General features: G+C 38.5%; 1 pseudogene; it reads right to left on the reverse strand.

Moving 5' to 3' along the window:
* The window catches only part of LOC149263995 (serine/threonine-protein kinase AFC2 pseudogene), a 74,650-nt pseudogene extending 56,018 nt beyond the window's left edge, over positions 1-18,632 (reverse strand).
* Positions 18,633-19,021: the final 389 nt, after the last annotated feature.

Below are 19,021 nucleotides of genomic sequence, written 5' to 3' on the forward strand. Positions count from 1 at the left end.
CCCTTGATGTACCTAATCTTGAAGTCAAACTCACTAATCATGGCCAACCACTGAGCCTGCCTGCCATTCATATTTGGTTGGTCAAATAGATACCGCAAACCACTGTGATCACTCATCAATACAAACCTCCTACCAAGAAGATAGTGCCTCCACATATTCAATGCATGTATGGTCGCTTTCAACTCAAGATCATGTGTCAGGTAGTTCTTCTCGTGCTCATTTAGTTTCCGTGACTCATATCATACCACTTGTCCATCCTACATAAGGACTCCACCAATTTGTCTCTTACAAGAATTTGTACATACTACAAACTCTTTTTCCAGATCTGCAATCTTTAACACTAGTGCATGTGTCAACAACTGCTTAAGCTGCTCAAAACTGGCTACACATTTCTCTATCCATTCATATTTCTTACCTTTCCTCTGCAATGATGTGATAGGATAAGCAATCTGCAATAAGTTCTTGATGAACCTCCTATAATAACCTGCCAACCCCATGAAATATCTCACCTCATCTACATTTTGAGGAGCTACCCACTCCATGATAGCTCTTACTTTTCTAGATCCATTATTATTCCCTCCTTGGAGACAACATGACCCAATTAATGTACCTCAATCTGAAAGAACTGTGATTGTTGAGCTTAGCATACAACTGATGATCTCTTAATAACCTCAACACTGCTGCCAAATGCTTGGCATGCTCTTCCTCATTTTTAGAATATACCAATATGTCATCAATGAAAATAGTAACAAACTATAGGGATGCAACACACTATTCATAAAACACATAAAGGTAATTGGAGCATTAGTCAAACCGAATAGAACTACAACAAACTCATAATGTCTGTACTTGGTCTAGAAAGCAGTCTTGTAGATGTCCTCTTATTTAATGTGTACCTGATGATATCCAGATCTCATATCAATATTCGAGAACAATGTTGCTCCCTTCAGTTGATCAAACAAGTCATTAATCCTTGACAACATATACATGTTCTTAATGGTCACTTTGTTCAACTGCCTGTAGTTAATGCATAATCTAAGAGTACCATCCTTATTCTTTACAAACAATACGGTGCGCCCCAAGGTGATACACTTGGCCTAATGTATCCATTTTCAAGCATTTCCTTTAACTGCAACTTCAACTCTACCAACTTTGGAGTGCTCATCCTGTATGGTGCTCTTGATTCTGATGTTGCTCCTCGTACTAGCTCAATAAAAAATTCTACTTCCTTGTGAGGTGGAAACTATGAAATCTCTATGGGAAACATATCCTAAAACTGTTGTAGAATTGGGTACCTACTCAAAACATTTACATCCTCAACTTCCTTAGCTTTGCCTTTAGAAATATACACTGCAAATAACACACACACTTTTCTGCGACTATGCTTGGCCTTCATAGCTATCACCATCCTAACTGATGTGGCTTTCTTCTTTCCCTGTAAGACTCCTAGTTCCCCATTGTCATCCAAGCACTCAATGGCTTTGTCATAACAGTCCACCTTGGTCCTATGAAGGTATATCTAGTCCATACCCAATAGCATACTATATGATCCCAACGAAAATACATTCAAGTGAACTGATGTAGACATGCCACTCAACTCAAATGCAAAATCTATTACCCAATGATGAACTCTTTTCTTTGTTCTTGTAGCCAACTACACTAACCAATATTCCGCATGCACCTCTTTATTCAAACCACACTTATCAACCTAGTCAGGACTAACATAACTATAATTAGATCCAGGGCCAATCAAATAGAAATGATGTGATCACGTCCATCTCAGTGATAGATGCCTGATGGTTTGCTTGCATATTATCCAGTGCTACATAGATACGAGGAACACTTTGACCAACATCCCCAATAGTCTACACCTTCTGTGCACTATAGGTCTGAGGCATACCACCTTGATTCTATGGACAATCTCTCTTAAGGTGTTCCTCACCGCATGTCCAACACTCCAATTGTCCAGTACCATCACCTCTATGCTGCTGTTGTGATCCATGTCGCTATCTAGCTACATTGAACTTATTTTGTGGTGCCACATTTTATTTCTATTTTGCATTTGGAGGCCTTGTTCTTTTCGGCTTCCATTTACCTCTACCTTTATCTTTCCCTTTCCATCCTTGCTGAGATTCATTATTACGCTTCGACTGCTCATAGAAATGCTTCAATTTCCCAATAACTTCCTCAAGTGACCAAGGCTTATCATACTCAATATGATCTTTAAGTGTTAATGGAAATACACTGACAAATCATTGAACTTTATCCTTCTCATCTTTAAGATATGGTACATACCTCAATCTCCAGGAACTTGGTTGTATACTCCTCATCTGTCATCGATCCCATCTTTAGCTCATAGAATTATTTGGCCTTACCGTCATAGTACCTTTCTGACAAGTACTTCTTCCTGAAAATCCTCTTGAACTCATGCTAACTCAAGTCCTTTGTCTTGATGTTTCTAACCCGCTTCACATATTCCTACCAGATATTTGCTTTACCTCTCAGGCTGAAGATAGCTACTTTGGCCTTCATATTATCTGTGTACTCATGCAACTCAAATAACTTGTTCATCCCAGGTATCCAAGCCTCTGCATCTTCTGGTTTCTTCAAGTCTCCATCAAAAGTGAGTGGCTTTGCTTTCTTAAACTCATTTGGCAAGTATTCCTTCTCACTCCTCTTGTAAGGGGGGTAATGATGATGATGATGATGATGCCTGTCAGAACCAGAACTAGAATAATACCTATATCCATCACCTCTCCTATCCAGAGTATCCAACAATCTACCATCTATAACCATGTCATCTCTATCTGACCTGTTCCCACCATGAGATCTACTGCCATATGCCCCGTTAGTTATGTCCTCCTACCTATGGTTGATCCGAAGTGGCCCCTATCACTGCAATTCTGACGAACTCTAAAGGAGTATTGCATTCACCTCTGCTTGTTTCTCACATGCCTGCATGACTTTGTCATTGTCCACCTTAAAACTCCTTATTTCTTCCTTCAAGATTCTCAATGTGTCTTCTAAATCAGAAGAGTGCCCAACACCACACTACTCATATGATTCATAGGGAGAATCTTTGTAGTCTACCATCTTGCTAGTCATTTTTATCTTTTTCCCTGCAAGGCATACTATGTTAGCCAAAGCAAATCACAATAAACCAAGATCAACCAAATCAGCATATTATATGTACAAACATAATCATAACAGCATATAGACATATAAAAAAAGGTGTATCAACACATAAACATCATTCTAGCTAGAGTCCAGTCATCAATGCATGACCATGTCAACCACACACCACGACCTCATGCATGTAAAAAAAAACCACACCAATGTACACTAAAAATATGCGAGCATAAACAACATGTAACCAATCATACATTCATGACAACGCATTCCATGACAACACCCTCACTTTCACATGGCAACATCACTACAATCATGAATATCACCATACATATGCAACAAGCATATAGACCACAAGGATGAGTAACACATGTGCAACCAACATGAATGCATGAACTACACACACTGCCCATCCAGTCCAAGGGGTGAACCATGCTCTGATACCACTATGTGGTATCATATATGAACCAAAGAGAGCGCAACTCACTCTGATACCACTCTGTAATGCCTCCATCCCACATCTACCCAAGTAATCGACCAACCAAGGTAAATATGTGACTAGGGGCCACTATAATGGGAGTAAACCTCCTAGGTGACCTTTAGGAAGTGGAATCAACAGAAACCCACAACACGTGCCTTCTATACCTGCTACGGGACTCCCAAAATCCTTCCTAGTCATCCCCATGACCATTCCCTGGATCCCACTGATTTTTTTAGACCATTAAACCCTTGGATGCTCCCTTGATATGGACAAGGGTGCGTCTAGGAGGCTCCATTCTCTCCCACAACAAGGCATGGGTGCATACAGGGAATTTTATCCTCGGTCATGTGCATGTGACTCCGAGATTTGTGCCACTTTTTCAAGGCCAGAGCCCAGGTCACTGCCCAGAACTCGATGACACTTTTAGAACTGAAATATAACAACAGAATAATTATACGAATGCAATCATTTGAACAAGGACTTGACTGGACTCCTACTAGCCATGACAAACATTTCATCAAACATGTCACAAATATGTAATCTACAAGGTTAAACAACATATCTGAGCATAGGGGTCTCATACTTATCTAAGAATTGCTAAGAAACATTGTTCCCGTATATCATTAACTGCATTATCATTTATTAGGTCATAGATACATTCTTCATTCATTTACAAATCAAAACATGAGGAGAGCCATACATCATCATTGTCATAATACATGCTTATAACCAACATGATAACAACATAAATATCAAGGATACATCAGCCATAGAATCCACATATAAACCAATACATTTACACATAAGGTGCCAAGGAAAGAACCTCTTATTAATGAATGCAAAATCCAAACCGGTATGGGATTACCATGTTCCACTTGACTATAAATTAGTTGAGCCAAATATCTCTTCAGCCAATCACCCCTGTGCCATATTCCAAGCATAAATGTGGGTCTCAATCCGAAATAACCAACCAGGGAATCCCAAGGCCGGATCTGGAATTTTATCTAGGATAAAGAATGAAAGGTATTACAGACTCATGTGCATGGAGGTGCCTATGTTACTTTATGCAATGGATCGATAAGATTGTGAAATACATAGACACTTAGGCAATCAGAGAAAACATAACAGTCAAACACGTAAACAAAACAAGTTTAATAAGGAGTTCACCCAATGCTCCTGGGCTACGTCTCCTGGTCCAGCCTTTCAGTGGTGGCCTCTCTATTATGTTTTCAAGTAGAGTTTTACAACAGTGAGCTCAATTCGAGTCTCACTAATAGAATGGAGTCAGTAGGAATGGAGTGCACAGACTCTCCTTACTGAAACTTGACCTCTAAGGGTCACAGTAGTATGACAAGCCTGTATTGAGGAGCTTGCTTGAACCTCTCAGGCCTTCAATGGAGTACACGGACTCTCTGACTCTCTCTAGCTCTGTCTGGCTCAATGTTGCCTTCAGGTCAGCTCAGCTTCTACTCGTTGTTCTTTGCTATTAGCTTTCTCCGTCTCTATGTGCTGCCTCTTTGTATGTTACCTCCTTCTCTGCTTTTGTCAGTTCATGGCTTTAAAGCCAGTCTACTCTTTGACTGCTTGTTTCCACTTCCTAGCCTTCTAGTTTCCTTTCCTCTGTCCATTCGAATTCCTCTGCTCTGCATCATCATCACTAGGTAACGCCTTGCAGGGAGGTGGTCACCTGTTTGCTAACGAACTGGGTGTTAGATTCCCTGAATCATATTTGAATGGCCGTTAAATCTATTTGCTTCAAGATTGCCCACGAACACAAATCGTTTGCCAACTCATCATCCACGTCAGACGTCAAATCCCTGTCATCTTGCTTTTTGACCTATCAAATCTGGTTGATCATCGGGACGCATCTCTGCTATCGATCTGGACCCCCCAGATCCTACAGTCGTCCTTCATATCGGGCGGACAAGTCACACAACGTTTACCCGTTTGATGCGGGCAGTTTTCTCTCTCTTCCGCCAGACACATGTCGCTCGACGTGTGGCATCAGGCGGGACTCAGCCAAAATTGCTTACCGCCTTGAAGCCTTCCGATATCCTGTCGGTTTTGGGGAATCCCATGCTACGGAACTAAAACAGTTACTTTTCCGAGTTTTATAGCGTTTTCAGGTCCGAGCATTTTGAGGCTTTCCTTCACTGAGGGGGACGCCCTGTGATACATATCAGAATCCACCTCTGTTTCCCGAATTAGCCTCCGGTTTTTTACAGTTTTGTGCCATTGCGCTTTACCATGGGCCAACGGTCTGCGCGCTTGACCGAGGGTCCTCGTTGCTTCGCTTTGGCCACAACTGTGATTGTTATGAGGATTCCTTCTGATAGCTTCGATCTTTTCTAGGACATGAATCTTTTAGCATAATTTGAAACAGTCATGAAAGCTTAGAGAGTTTTAGGATCCAATTTGGATCAAGGCTAAACCACCTCACCCTCATCAATAGAAACTAGGATTTACCGCAATCCACACCAGATCACTAGGCCAAAACAAGCATGGATGCCACTGGATTTCTCCACCTACACCATGAGGAATTTTCATGTCTCCTAGTCTCTAGGCTTTATTGCAATCCACACCAAATCACTAGGCCCTAACAAAGACTCCACTCTCTAGGGTTTACCGTATATCCCATCCCAAGATTACTAAGCATGATGGAGAGCACCCACATATGGGCTTTAATGTATATCCCACCATTAACCGGTTGAGGATTCTTAGGCCCAGCGAGGCACACAATACCTGGCTTTACCGTGACCCAGAGTCTAGTTTAGAGGTCACTAGGCCAGTGGCTTTACCGCAATCCACAGTTTGGTTCAGGGATCACTGGGCCATGTGTTCTTTCTTTCTGAGATCCACTGCACTCAACTTCGAATCCATCCAACAATTCAGCTCAACCAAAGCATGATAACCCCATCACACCATGTCTATCCGGAAATGGAAAGGTTAGGCTGAAAACACTGTCGGACATGGTAAAACCCATGCCATGATAGAAAAGAACCACATGAAATGCCATGCATGCCAAATCTAGCAAGGATATCACGCATGCAAATCGATAACTGCAAAGAATCCTATTGCAACTGCTTGATCCTACTCTTCCTTGCTTGCTTCTTCCTTCCTCTTGCCTTCTTCGCCTTTCTTGATCCAATGCCAAAGCGCTCCAAGAAAACTCTAAGTGTCTAAGAGTGAGAGAGAGAGAGAGAGAATAATGAGAGAGCTCCAAAACTGAACTGAAAAAAAAGTTACCAACTGATCCTCAGAAGCCTTTTTATCAATGAGACCTCTATTTTCTTCATTTTCCATTATTTTCCTTCATTTTCCTCCTCACATGCAACCTGTGACTTTCACCTTCCTTTTCTCCTAATTTCCATTATTTTCATAAATAAATGTGCCAAAAATGCCATTTTTCCTCTCCAAAGCCTTTACCATTACCTTGCCAATTTCATTAGCCATAATAAAATAATGAACACCCACACTAGGATGTCTTGCCCAACATTCAACTTGGAATACGTGTCTCATAATCTGTGGTTATTATCTTGCCTTTTATTAACTTTTATTACATGGAATTTTCATGAGGGATGTTACACCTACTGTGACGTACTAACATCAAGTGGACATCAGGTGACATCATATTGCCATGTGGCATTGCCAAAGGGTGCTATGTGTCATCCAAAACTATCCCCTCTAGTCATCCAAAAGGCTATATATGCATGCCACACAACATGTTATCAATGTGCCCTGTTAGTAGCTTAGCCACATCATTCATGTCCCACATATAATTCGCCACCTCAGCTAGATTCAAGGGTCCCATCGGGTCTCGAACCTCTATGCAGCAATGCTTTACCATTTAAGGAAAGGGAGAGATTTATGTTGCACCCTTTGTTAATAGCACCAACATGCCCAACTTGAAAGTACCCACCATCACACCTTTGCGGCACGATGACAATTTCGACAGCAAGTGACAAGAATTTTCCCATTTCATGCCCTCTATCAACAATGCCCCATTTCCCAAACAATCTCCTAGCATTACCAACATGTTGTGACATGAATAATATACAACAGGTAATGGGAATTTTTCAGTCCCATACTCCATTTATTCAACGCCTTAGTAGCTTTACAATGCTTCCTTTGGAAATTATCATGAGTCATTCAACATAATACATGCCTGTCTCTCCGAACCCAAAATTGAAGTATTAAGGACTTCAAGGCTCTGCATAGTCGTTTTTGACATATCTAAAGCAAGATCTCAATGTCACACTACAAATAGAAGGAAAGGTAGCATCCCATCATATGAAACATGATTCATACAATTTTTAACATGCCATAAGTGGCTCTTCCACAATAGAGCTCATCAACTCTATGACACAAAGACTCCTTCTCCATTATAGCATACAACCCATGGATTTACACACATGCCGCAATAGTTCAAAGAGATTTATAAAGTTGTCATGCACAGTATTGACCATAGGCCTTCAACGACCTTTACAAAACAATTGTTCAAGATATTCATGCATATCATATAATGGAAAATCTCACATAGCCACAATCAGTTTGTCATGTCAAATAGTGAAACATAAGCATGCATGTAATCATTGCCATTCAGGAGCATACACAACATCATAGGGATTTTCAAGTCCCTTACAACTATGGAAATCATTCACAAACCATCACATTGCAACACACAAGAATACATATCCTCATTGATAGTGTTGATACACCCATTATCATGCAATATCATTATTCATCATTCATATTGCACCAACATGTACAAGATACAAGTAAGCAACTTATCTTGGTATTTGGATGACTAGCAACTAAGAGAGGGACTTCAACTCTCCTCCCAACCATAGGCCAACTACACTACTATCTTTTCATGTAGTTAACCATCCTCGAGCCAGATTCAGAGTCTATGGAGTGAATTTCTCAAGGGAATTTCACACTAGTCAATTCATAACACATGGGAATCTAAAGCATAGACTATCTCCACCTGACAACTAAGAGTCTAGAGAGCACAATCTCTCCACCCAAAAAATCACTTTCGGGAATCTAGAGCACACAATGCTCCACCAAACAATCACTATAAGAATCCAATGCCCACGGTGTCTCCACTCGCTTTACACTACAGTAAGGTAGAGCCCACAGTGCCTCCACCTACAATCCAGTAGGAATCCAGAGCACAACATGCCACCACTTGATTGCTCTCATGGGAATCCAGTGTAGAAATTTTGAATAATATGACACTTATTCACAGAGATTATCCTGATTATACACTATTGCGGAATACATGCATAATACATAACCTCCTCTACGTTGATCATCAATTTTGCGGAATTAAAAACAATGAAACATTAATCGCATGCGCACATTAACACAGTATGTAACCCAGGGAAAGCATACAGCTGAAAACCCCACACTATCTGTATATTATAATGATTGAGAACATGTAACAATACATAGTACAATACTCCTCACAAGTACTCAGTACTATCTCCACCTGTTACACACAAACTAGCTCAGATCTGATGCCTCAAATCTCCTCCACTGTTTGCCTGCCTCCACTGCGCAATCCTGCAAGAGAATAATGATGAATGGCTGAACCAAACTCGTATTTCCTTGGCTGAACCACGCAATCCTCATTGGCATTACTCAATCCCACTGATTGTGCAAGATCTCATGCACAACTATAGTCACAACTGATAGCAATCTCAACCTCTAACACCTATCTCCACTGAACTGTCCATGCATTGAGTTAACTGATGTATTCTTTAGTTGCTTTATGAGTTAATAATTAGTGAATTAATTAACAATTAATTCACATCACTCATCACTAGTGTATTCTGTAGTTAGACTAAATACAACTAGTTTAACCAAGTCAAACTGAACACAACTCCATCAACTCCTCAATCAACTCCACCAAAACTCAACCACTTGAGTTCTAACTGAATTCCACCATGCAATAGCTCAACTGACCCACAAGAAAAGTGTATTTCCTTCTGACAGCTGCATGTGCCACATCTGTAGCTCAAACTGAAGTGCTCCAAGAGGATAAGATAATGTTTATAGTCCAAATATTATTATGAGCTAATAATATTCAACTGTTCTATTTTTAGCCTGGTAGTCTAAAAATAGAATCCGCCTATATGTCTAAAAATAGAAGTCCATCTATTTTTACCAACATGACCAATCATCCACAAATAGCATCTTGCAACTCATAAACCATGATCCATATGTCTAAAAATAGACTTTGGCCAAAAATAGCCTACGGGACCACTTAGTGAAGGCGACTCCTTTCCACTAAGCTCCATCATCTTGTTGCATTTTCAACACTCCCTCTCAACAAGATATGGATTATCTTCAACCCTTATACTGCAACTCTGGAATGTTCTGCATGCAACACATTTTCCCGGTCCACTTGCTCCAACAACACTTGGAATAAAAACACTCCCAACTGACCACTCTATTGGGCTAGGAACATACTCTGATGCTGAAGCTCTACCTGCTGCTGACAAGTGCTCCCTCTCTGACATCTGCGCTACTGCAACATCTCCATGCATCTCGCACCATTGCACACTTCTCTATGCCACCTAGCACTGTGCAAAACACTTATGCCTCTCGCATTGCTGCAGCCTGCTAGCTATGCGCTGTCCTGGGATTCCCTACACTGTCGCTCTCTCTGCCGCTCCATTCGCCTCTACCCAATCAGTCACTTCCTGCTACTCCACATCGGGGCTCCCGTAGCAAGGTCTCATCCAAGAGGTTGGGTACCTCAAGGATCCTGCCCCTCTTCCTTGGGACGATCACTCTATATTGCCCCACCTCCTACCTGGAGGTATGGCTGCATGTGATCCCTCAGCCACCTGGCTTGAAGTTTCCCCCTACTGGAGGTCTCTGCATGAGTAGATGTCTCTACTCGATCTCCTCTCAGCTTCCCTTGTTGTGGCTGCTCCACAACCTCCTGAAGCTACTGCACCAATCATGGCTCCTCCACAATCGTCTGAGACTTCTTCTGGCTCTGCATGTTGAGAGGTAATATACGCTCCCTCTCAACCACCAAGTCTCCATCAGTTGCCTCGCTGCTGAAGGCTTTGCATGCATCTTGAACCTCAAGAGCATACAGGTTCTTGACCCGTGAACCAATCTACTTCACCTGTCCAGTGATGATGTGTCTAAGGAAAACCTTTTCCTTACTGAAGACTACATCATAGCCTCTGTCTTCCAGCATCGCGATCGACACCAAGTTTCTCTTCAGTCCTGGTACATACTTGACATTGGTCAAGGTAAGGTGAGCTCCATGCTCCCTCTGAAAAATAACCATGCCTACACCTGAGACACTATACTTCTCATCATTACCCATCGCTATGAGTATCTGGAGATATTTCTCCTCCAAAGTACTGAACAAGCTCTTGTCACCGGTCATGTGGAAAGAAGCTCTACTGTCAAGAAACCAACCACTTCCCATCATGGATGAAACCATGCATGAGAAGAGTGTGAAATCCAACTCAAACTGTGAAGCAAGTGCCTCACCTTCAGATCCTTCCCCGGATCCCTTCTTGGATTTCTTCTTTGGGAAATTAGTAGCATAATGGCCCAACTCATGACAATGAAAGCATCTCACCTTCGACTTGTCAACCTTCTTCCCATTATTGGAAGAACTGGCCTCGGAAAGAGAACCCTTCTCCTTCCCCTTCTTTGCTTTGGCAACCAAAGCACAATTTTCTTCATCAGATGCCTTTGATGAAGATCTGTCCTTGGTATTCCGCCTGATCTCCTCTTGCACAAGATCTGACCAAAGTCTCTCCCATCCTGGCAATTTCTCTCGACCATTGATAGAGTCCTGATAGGAATGCCAACTCTTCGGAAGACCAAGGAGAGCCAAGCTGACCAAGTCCTCATCATCAACAGTTACCCCCACACTTCCCAACTCATCCCGACATTGGGTGAACTTCGTGAGATACCTGGGCATACTATCTCCATTCTCACACTTAATGTTTCTGAGTTTATCCTTGAGCGCCAACTTCCTCTGGTCGCTCTTTCTTTGGAATAGATCTGTCAACGCTTTCCACATCAAGTATGGAGAAGCCTTTCCATGCAGGCTGGATATAATGTGATCCTTCACGCCCTCCAACAGAATCCTTTGACACTTTGTTGTCTTCTTTTGCCAAGCCACAGCTTCAGCAGCATTAGTAGGTTTTGGGACCTCAACCTCTATGAACTCCTTCAACCTATTGTCATCTAACACCACCTCCATCCTGTCTTTCCATGCAATATAGTTCGAGCTACCTTCAAGAGCATACTCCAATCGCAATCCGTTGAAAGACATTTCAACTTTGACACCAAGAAAAACACTACTGCGAATTCGAATTCCACCAGCTCAAAACTCAACCGCTTCTGATCTAAAATTTGTGAGAACAAAGTATTTCTCATACAGAGATTGACTGTATGGGCTTTTACCGGATATTTCACCTTCCAAAGGAAGGATGAATCCAGAGGCTACCTGGCCCGATTACAGACTCTGCCTGAAGAAATAAAATGTAATCACTTTCTGAATAATAGATCTGATGATCAACACTGCTCTGATACCATGTAGAAATTTTGAATAATATGACACTTATTCACAGAGATTATCCCGATTATACACTATTGCGGAATACATGCATAATACATAACCTCCTCTACGTTGATCATCAATTTTGCGAAATTAAAAACAATGAAACATCAATCGCATGCACACATTAACACAGTATGTAATCCGGGGAAAGCATACAGCTGAAAACCCCACACTATCTATATATTATAACGATTGAGAACATGTAACAATACATAGTACAATACTCCTCACAAGTACTCAGTACTATCTCCACCTGCTACACACAAACTAGCTCAGATCTGAATCAATCACAGGTTCAAATCTCCTCCGCTGCTTGCCTGCCTCCACTGCGCAATCCTGCATGAGAATGGCTGAACCAAACTCGTATTTCCTTGGCTGAACCACACAATCCTCATTGGCATTACTCAATCCCACTGATTGTGCAAGATCTCATGCACAACTATAGTCACAACTGATAGCAATCTCAACCTCTAACACCTGTCTCCACTGAACTGTCCTTGCACTGAGTTAACTGATGTATTCTTTAGTTGCTTTATGAGTTAATAATTAGTGAATTAATTAACAATTAATTCACGTCACTCATCGCTAGTGTATTCTGCAGTTAAACTAAATACAACTAGTTTAACCAAGTCAAATTGAACACAACTCCATCAACTCCTCAATCAACTCCACCAAACCTCAACCACTTGAGTTCTAACTGAAGTCCACCATGCAATAGCTCAACTGACCCACAAGAAAAGCGTATTTCCTTCTGACAGCTGCATGTGCCACATCTGTATCTCAAACTGAAGTGCTCCAAGAGGATAAGATAATGTTTATAGTCCAAATATTATTATGAGCTAATAATATTCGACTGTTCTATTTTTTGCCTGGCAGTCTAAAAATAGAATCCACCCATATGTCTAAAAATAGAAGTCTATCTATTTTTACCAACATGACCAATCATCCACAAATAACATCCTGCAACTCATAGACCATGATCCATATGTCTAAAAATAGACATAGTCTAAAAAAAGACTTTGCGCCAAAAATAGCCTACGGGACCACTTAGTGAAGGCGACTCCTTTCCACTAAGCTCCATCATCTTGTTGCATTTTCAACATCCAGAGTCCACCTTTAGGGTCTCCACCCATGAGAACACCGAGAGAAGTCCCAGAGTACCCAACTTATCCACCTACTAAGTAGGAGTCCATAATCCACTATCGCTCTACCTTCTCAATCGACATAACTCCCCATGCACCGCTAATGTGTAGTCTTTTTTCTTATAGCACAACCACTGTGCTTTGATATTCCTATTTGCTCCTCAACATGCTTGCACTTGTTCTCTCTTTTTCCTGCTTTATTGCTCTCCTCTTTTTTTCTATGCTAAATTATCCCTCACGTGAGTGTCTCCTCCCTCTAAATTCCTTCCTTGATTTCCTCTTACTAGTTGACTAGCAGGATCATCCCACATGATTGACTCGTCCTTTTCTCACCCATCAATATGCCAATTTTAATGTTTATATAACTTTTGTTTAATGCAACAAGAATATAGGTGGAGATAAGTTGCAACGTTCAAAGTTTGGCTATTTCCCCAAGCCATTCCCAAGCAGTTTCTCCTCCCAAGCTCTAAATTTGTGTCCTCTCTAAGTCCAACCATCATTTATAATTTAAATCAAGTTACATGATTAACTCATATAATAATATTTACATGAAGGGTGACACAAAGGGTTGTTACACACATATCAATCATGTGGTGTGTGATGGTCAATGTCCATCCTTTGTTGGTAGGGATAGAGCCTGAACTACCCATGGTGAGAGCGAATGTAATGAGAGTGTTGGTTCCTAAGATAACATGGATTGATGATAGAATCATTCTCAAGTTGCATATAATTATAACAATAAAGATGAACCTTAAGAGAAAATGTCTTTCCTAGAAAAACCTAAGCATGTGATATCTACAAACCTCATCCATAATTACTTTATGGATATCTCTTTTAGATATTTATGATCAATAAGAAAGGCACTAGATAGTGGAATATTGTTGATATTTAAACCAAAAAATTATAAAAAAAATTACAATATTTAAATACCAAGAGCGTTGGTAGTTGTGTTTAGTTAGATACATGGAATGTTGAAACACAAGGAAACTAAAATCAACTAATTAATAGAGAGATAGTACAACACGATGATAATGTAAAACAATACCTAAGTGATAAAAAATAAACCTCAAACTTTAAAAAAACAATATCATGAAAAACTAAGTTCTTAAATCTAATGAATTTAGAGAGCATGGAAATGAAGATCTTTCCGCATATAATCATTCTATTTATCAAAATCTAATAAACCATTCTATTTATCAAAATCTAATAAACCAAATCCCTCATCCATATAATGGAATTAGCAATAATCCCTCATCCATATAATGGAATTAGCAATACAACATTATGGACAATATTAGTTTACACCAAATCCCTCATCCATATAATGGAATTAGCAATACAACATTGTGGAAAATATTAATCTTAAACTAAATGTGGAAAATGTTATTCTTAAACTAAATATATTGATGCCAAAAATGATAACATATATGGTTAAACGCATTAAAACATCATAACCTTTACTGATTTGATTTTAAAAAATTAAAACTATAATGAATATTAATTTAATATCCAATACCCTCTAATAAATATAAAATGTCTTAACATCCCATCTCTTTCCCTTTTAATAAAAACGAGTGTTGGAACACTCATTTTGAGAAACATGGACAACCACATCAATAACATTTTTTTATGTTATAATCTCCTAATTCATAAAAATGACAAAAGTCAATGAGAATATCCCACTATTTTTTTAAACATTTAATTATATGAGACATAAAAATGACACCATTTGTGAAAGCATGATAATAATGATAACACATTAACATAATATTTAAATTATTTTATTTTTTTAATAGATATTGTTTTGACTTGTTGACACATAAATGAAAAAGTGATGGATTTGAAACGTGTTTTAAAAATATTTTTATTTGGTTAAGAATTTGTATTTTTTATTAGTAAGTAATTCTAGATAATATAGTTTTTTTAATAAAAATAAAAGTATTTTTCTATATAAATTATTAGTAAGTAATTTTAGGTAATATAGTTTTTTTAATAATAATGATAAGTCAACTTGTCGGCCTGGAGTATGCCGTAAAACTGCTTCTGCTTGGCTAAGAGCTCGTCTTCCTCGGACGTAAGGAAACAGGTTAACGGCCCAAGACCCGAAGGCATCTGGCAGGAGTGAGAGCCTGCTCCCGATTACGGACCACCAGCAGGGTTATGTCAGGTGGCGTGGTTTTCCTATTTAACAGTGATGAGTCAAACCCAGCATTCGCGGATAGCAGCCAGAGATGGCTGTCCTCACTGTTGGTTTGACACCTGAGTTGATAGGTTTTACCACCTTCGGAAAAAAAAAAAAAAAAAGAAAAAAAAAAAAAAATGATAAGTCAACTTGTATTAATAAATAAAAACCAATAATAATTATTCTCATTGTAAATTTGAGAACTAAATTAAAATAATTTTTTTTTATTATTAAAAAATAATAATAAATTAAATGAAAAATAAATATAAGTAATAATTATATTAATAAAACTAAATTCTTATATAATAATAAGATAAAGATAAATACTTATATTTACAAATTTCTCAAAGCACTAACGTTGTAGAAGAAAAAGGTGTTATAAGTTTGTAGTGTTCTTGAATATATCTATTTTTTCCACAATGACGAGGGTGATCAATCATATAAGATTAAGGGTGTTCGTGGGAGGCTTATTGCTTAGTGCATGGTGCTCCACCTTAATAGTGAAAACATTAATTTAATGTTTCACCTTCATTTCCTCTTCCTTGAATTGCATATAAATTAATAGATTTAATTTATTCTAAGGAAACTTTTTATGGTTTCTTTATCAAGGGCAACTTATGACATAATATGGAAAGAGAAACCATGAAAATTTTACCCAATGTCATGTTGATTTATAAAAGCTACCTCAATTTAAAAAAAAAACCTAAAATGTGTCATTTCAACTCCTAGTTAAGCTTTTAGGTCGAAGCATTACAATAATTTGGAGTTTATGGCCTAAAGCCAACCCACCCAATGATGTTAGACTAATAAAAACTTGTATCTTTGGTCCAAGGAAGGGTTTCAAGATAGTTTGAATGTGAAAAAAACATGATTTTTTTGGGGCGCGAGGATTTTAATTTTTGGATATTTGAGCATGATACTAATTTTTGAGTTTAAACAACTAATAAGGTTATATTTTTCTTAAATACTTTAGAATGATTCCAACACCAATATCTTTACCAATGAATTTAGGCTTATAACCAATTTTAATGAAAAGGTTACTAAAAGTAAGGGTTTTCAAATTTCTAGGCCAATTTTAATGAAAAGAAGATGCCAATTGCATCTAGGAGTCCTTTGAATTGAGTTTATGTGGATTTGATCCTCAATCATGTGGATTATGGGCCCACAACTTGACTGAAACATGTCCATGGGCAACAATAAAACTCCCAAAATTATTCCGTTCAAATGCACCTTCATTTCAATGGCATCCCCCTTCAAGAGCCTTCCGTGATGTTCATAGGAACTTTACCCTTCACAAACCCCATCTTATATAGGTCTTATGCCCCTTCCAACACCTTAGCATTCCCATTTCCAACGCTTACTATCCATCGTAAGACCTTTGGCAATCTAGTTCTCCACTTCTTATCGCATCACATATTATCATCTCAATGGATCGTCATTGATCCTTATAGTGATCAACGATGGATCCTTTCATGCATTGGAATACATCGTTTCCTCGTGACTTCAGACATGCAACATGTGGCTCTTAGCCTCACACTCACACATGCTCAGACTCACACATTTACACAAGGTTTTTGCACACAATATTAAACACACACAGATTTAAGGATGCACATAATACACAGATTTATTTTAAGTTTGAGCTCGAGATTACATCACATGACCTCTCAGAGCCTGGATGACCTCTTAGCCTGGTCTACATTTCTTTCTCTCTCCCTTACAACACCTGTAAGCTAATATAAATAACAATGAATACAACAAGGATAAGATCATTTTAGATTCGATATACTCCCATCCTAGATGAATGTTTTTTGGATTAATCACATCATTAGGATTCAGTCGACGTTTCGAACCAACTAATGTGGTTCATCCTCAAGGCAAGGTGAAAAAATCATACAATCTTCATGAATAAATAACAGGGATGCATCATATCCCAAGGTCAGCCTTTGAAAACTAGCCGTTGGAGAATATTTAAACAAGTAAATAGAAATTCTAAAAAGTTAGAAAAGAATTATTTAATATTCTAAATCTAGTTATAAATTATTTAATAGTCTAAATTTAGTTATAAATTATTTAATATTCTAAATTTAGTTATAAATTAGTTGTTAGGAGTATGAATAATAGTAATATATTGTTAAGAAAATTAATAAGGGGGATAGAATAAGTTCTTAATAAAATAGTTGTTAGGAGATTATATATAATATTAAATAATAATAAAGTTTTAAGGGGGTTATTAATAAAAATAGTAGTTATATAATTTTAAATAGTCATGTTATAAGGTTTAGTTCCAACATATTATAACAAATAAGGTTAAGAGAGGTTAAGAGCAGGTTTCAAAATATTTTAAAAGGGATAGGAATTATTTACTATTATAAATTTAGTTATAAATTAGAATTTAGGAGTACGAGTAATATATCATTAAGAATACTCCATAAATTAATAAGAGGGTTAAGAATAATTTATAAATATTAATAAAAACAGTTGTTATCGTTAAGAATACTCCATAAATTAATAAGAGGGTTAAGAATAATTTATAAATATTAATAAAAATAGTTGTTAGGAGATTATAAATAATATTAAATATTAATAAGGTTTATAAATAATATTAAATAATTTATAACTAAATTTAGAATATTAAATAATTTAGTATTTAATACTTTAGACCTTATTAGTATTTAATATTATTTATAATCTCCTATTTATAAACCTTATTAGTATTTAATCTTATTTATAATCTCATAACCACTATTTTTATTAATATTTATAACTTATTCTTAACCCTCTTATTAATTTATGGAGTATTCTTAACGATATATTTTTTTTTTCTGAATATGCTTAAATCTATTATCATACAAATCAAAAATACAAAATAGAGTACAATGGGCAAGGCTGAGAAATTTTGCCTGTCAGCCCTTGCCTTGCCCTGTTATCTGATCCAAAATTGAAAGGATTCAAAATTGGAATTGTAGCCGACACAGTTACATAACATAGAATGACTGGAACAACACCAAGACACCAGGACACATGGACACCAGGACCATGAACAAAGACAAACAGACATCTGGACAAAGACAATGACACCTGAACCATTACAGTTAACACCTGAACATTACATTCGACACATTGACAAAGATAATGCCGCCACATAGCCGAGATACACATCGAGATCCCAACAAAAATGACAGAGATTACCGGGACGAGTTCAATCCTCATCAGTAGTCTGGGGCGCCTCTGCAATTCGACACCCAAAGCGGAGCGCGTCCTCTGAATCTGAAAGCTGGATGACCGCATCTGGGCTTCCCTCTCGGGCTGGCCTGCTCGGACCAGCATAATCAGCATGCCTAGAAGGGCCAGCATCCGGGTCATAGTTGATGGCAGGGCGCTCAAGATCCAGCCCGCGTTCACGACCAGACGCATACCAACTCGGCCCAGGTTCTCGTCCATGTGCCGACCAGCCCGTTCCAGCTCCAACCGGAAGG

The sequence above is a fragment of the Pinus tabuliformis genome, chromosome 6 (assembly GCF_031772625.1).
Source record: "Pinus tabuliformis cultivar Carrire ecotype Pingquan chromosome 6, CPIR1, whole genome shotgun sequence".
NCBI lineage: Eukaryota > Viridiplantae > Streptophyta > Pinopsida > Pinales > Pinaceae > Pinus > Pinus tabuliformis.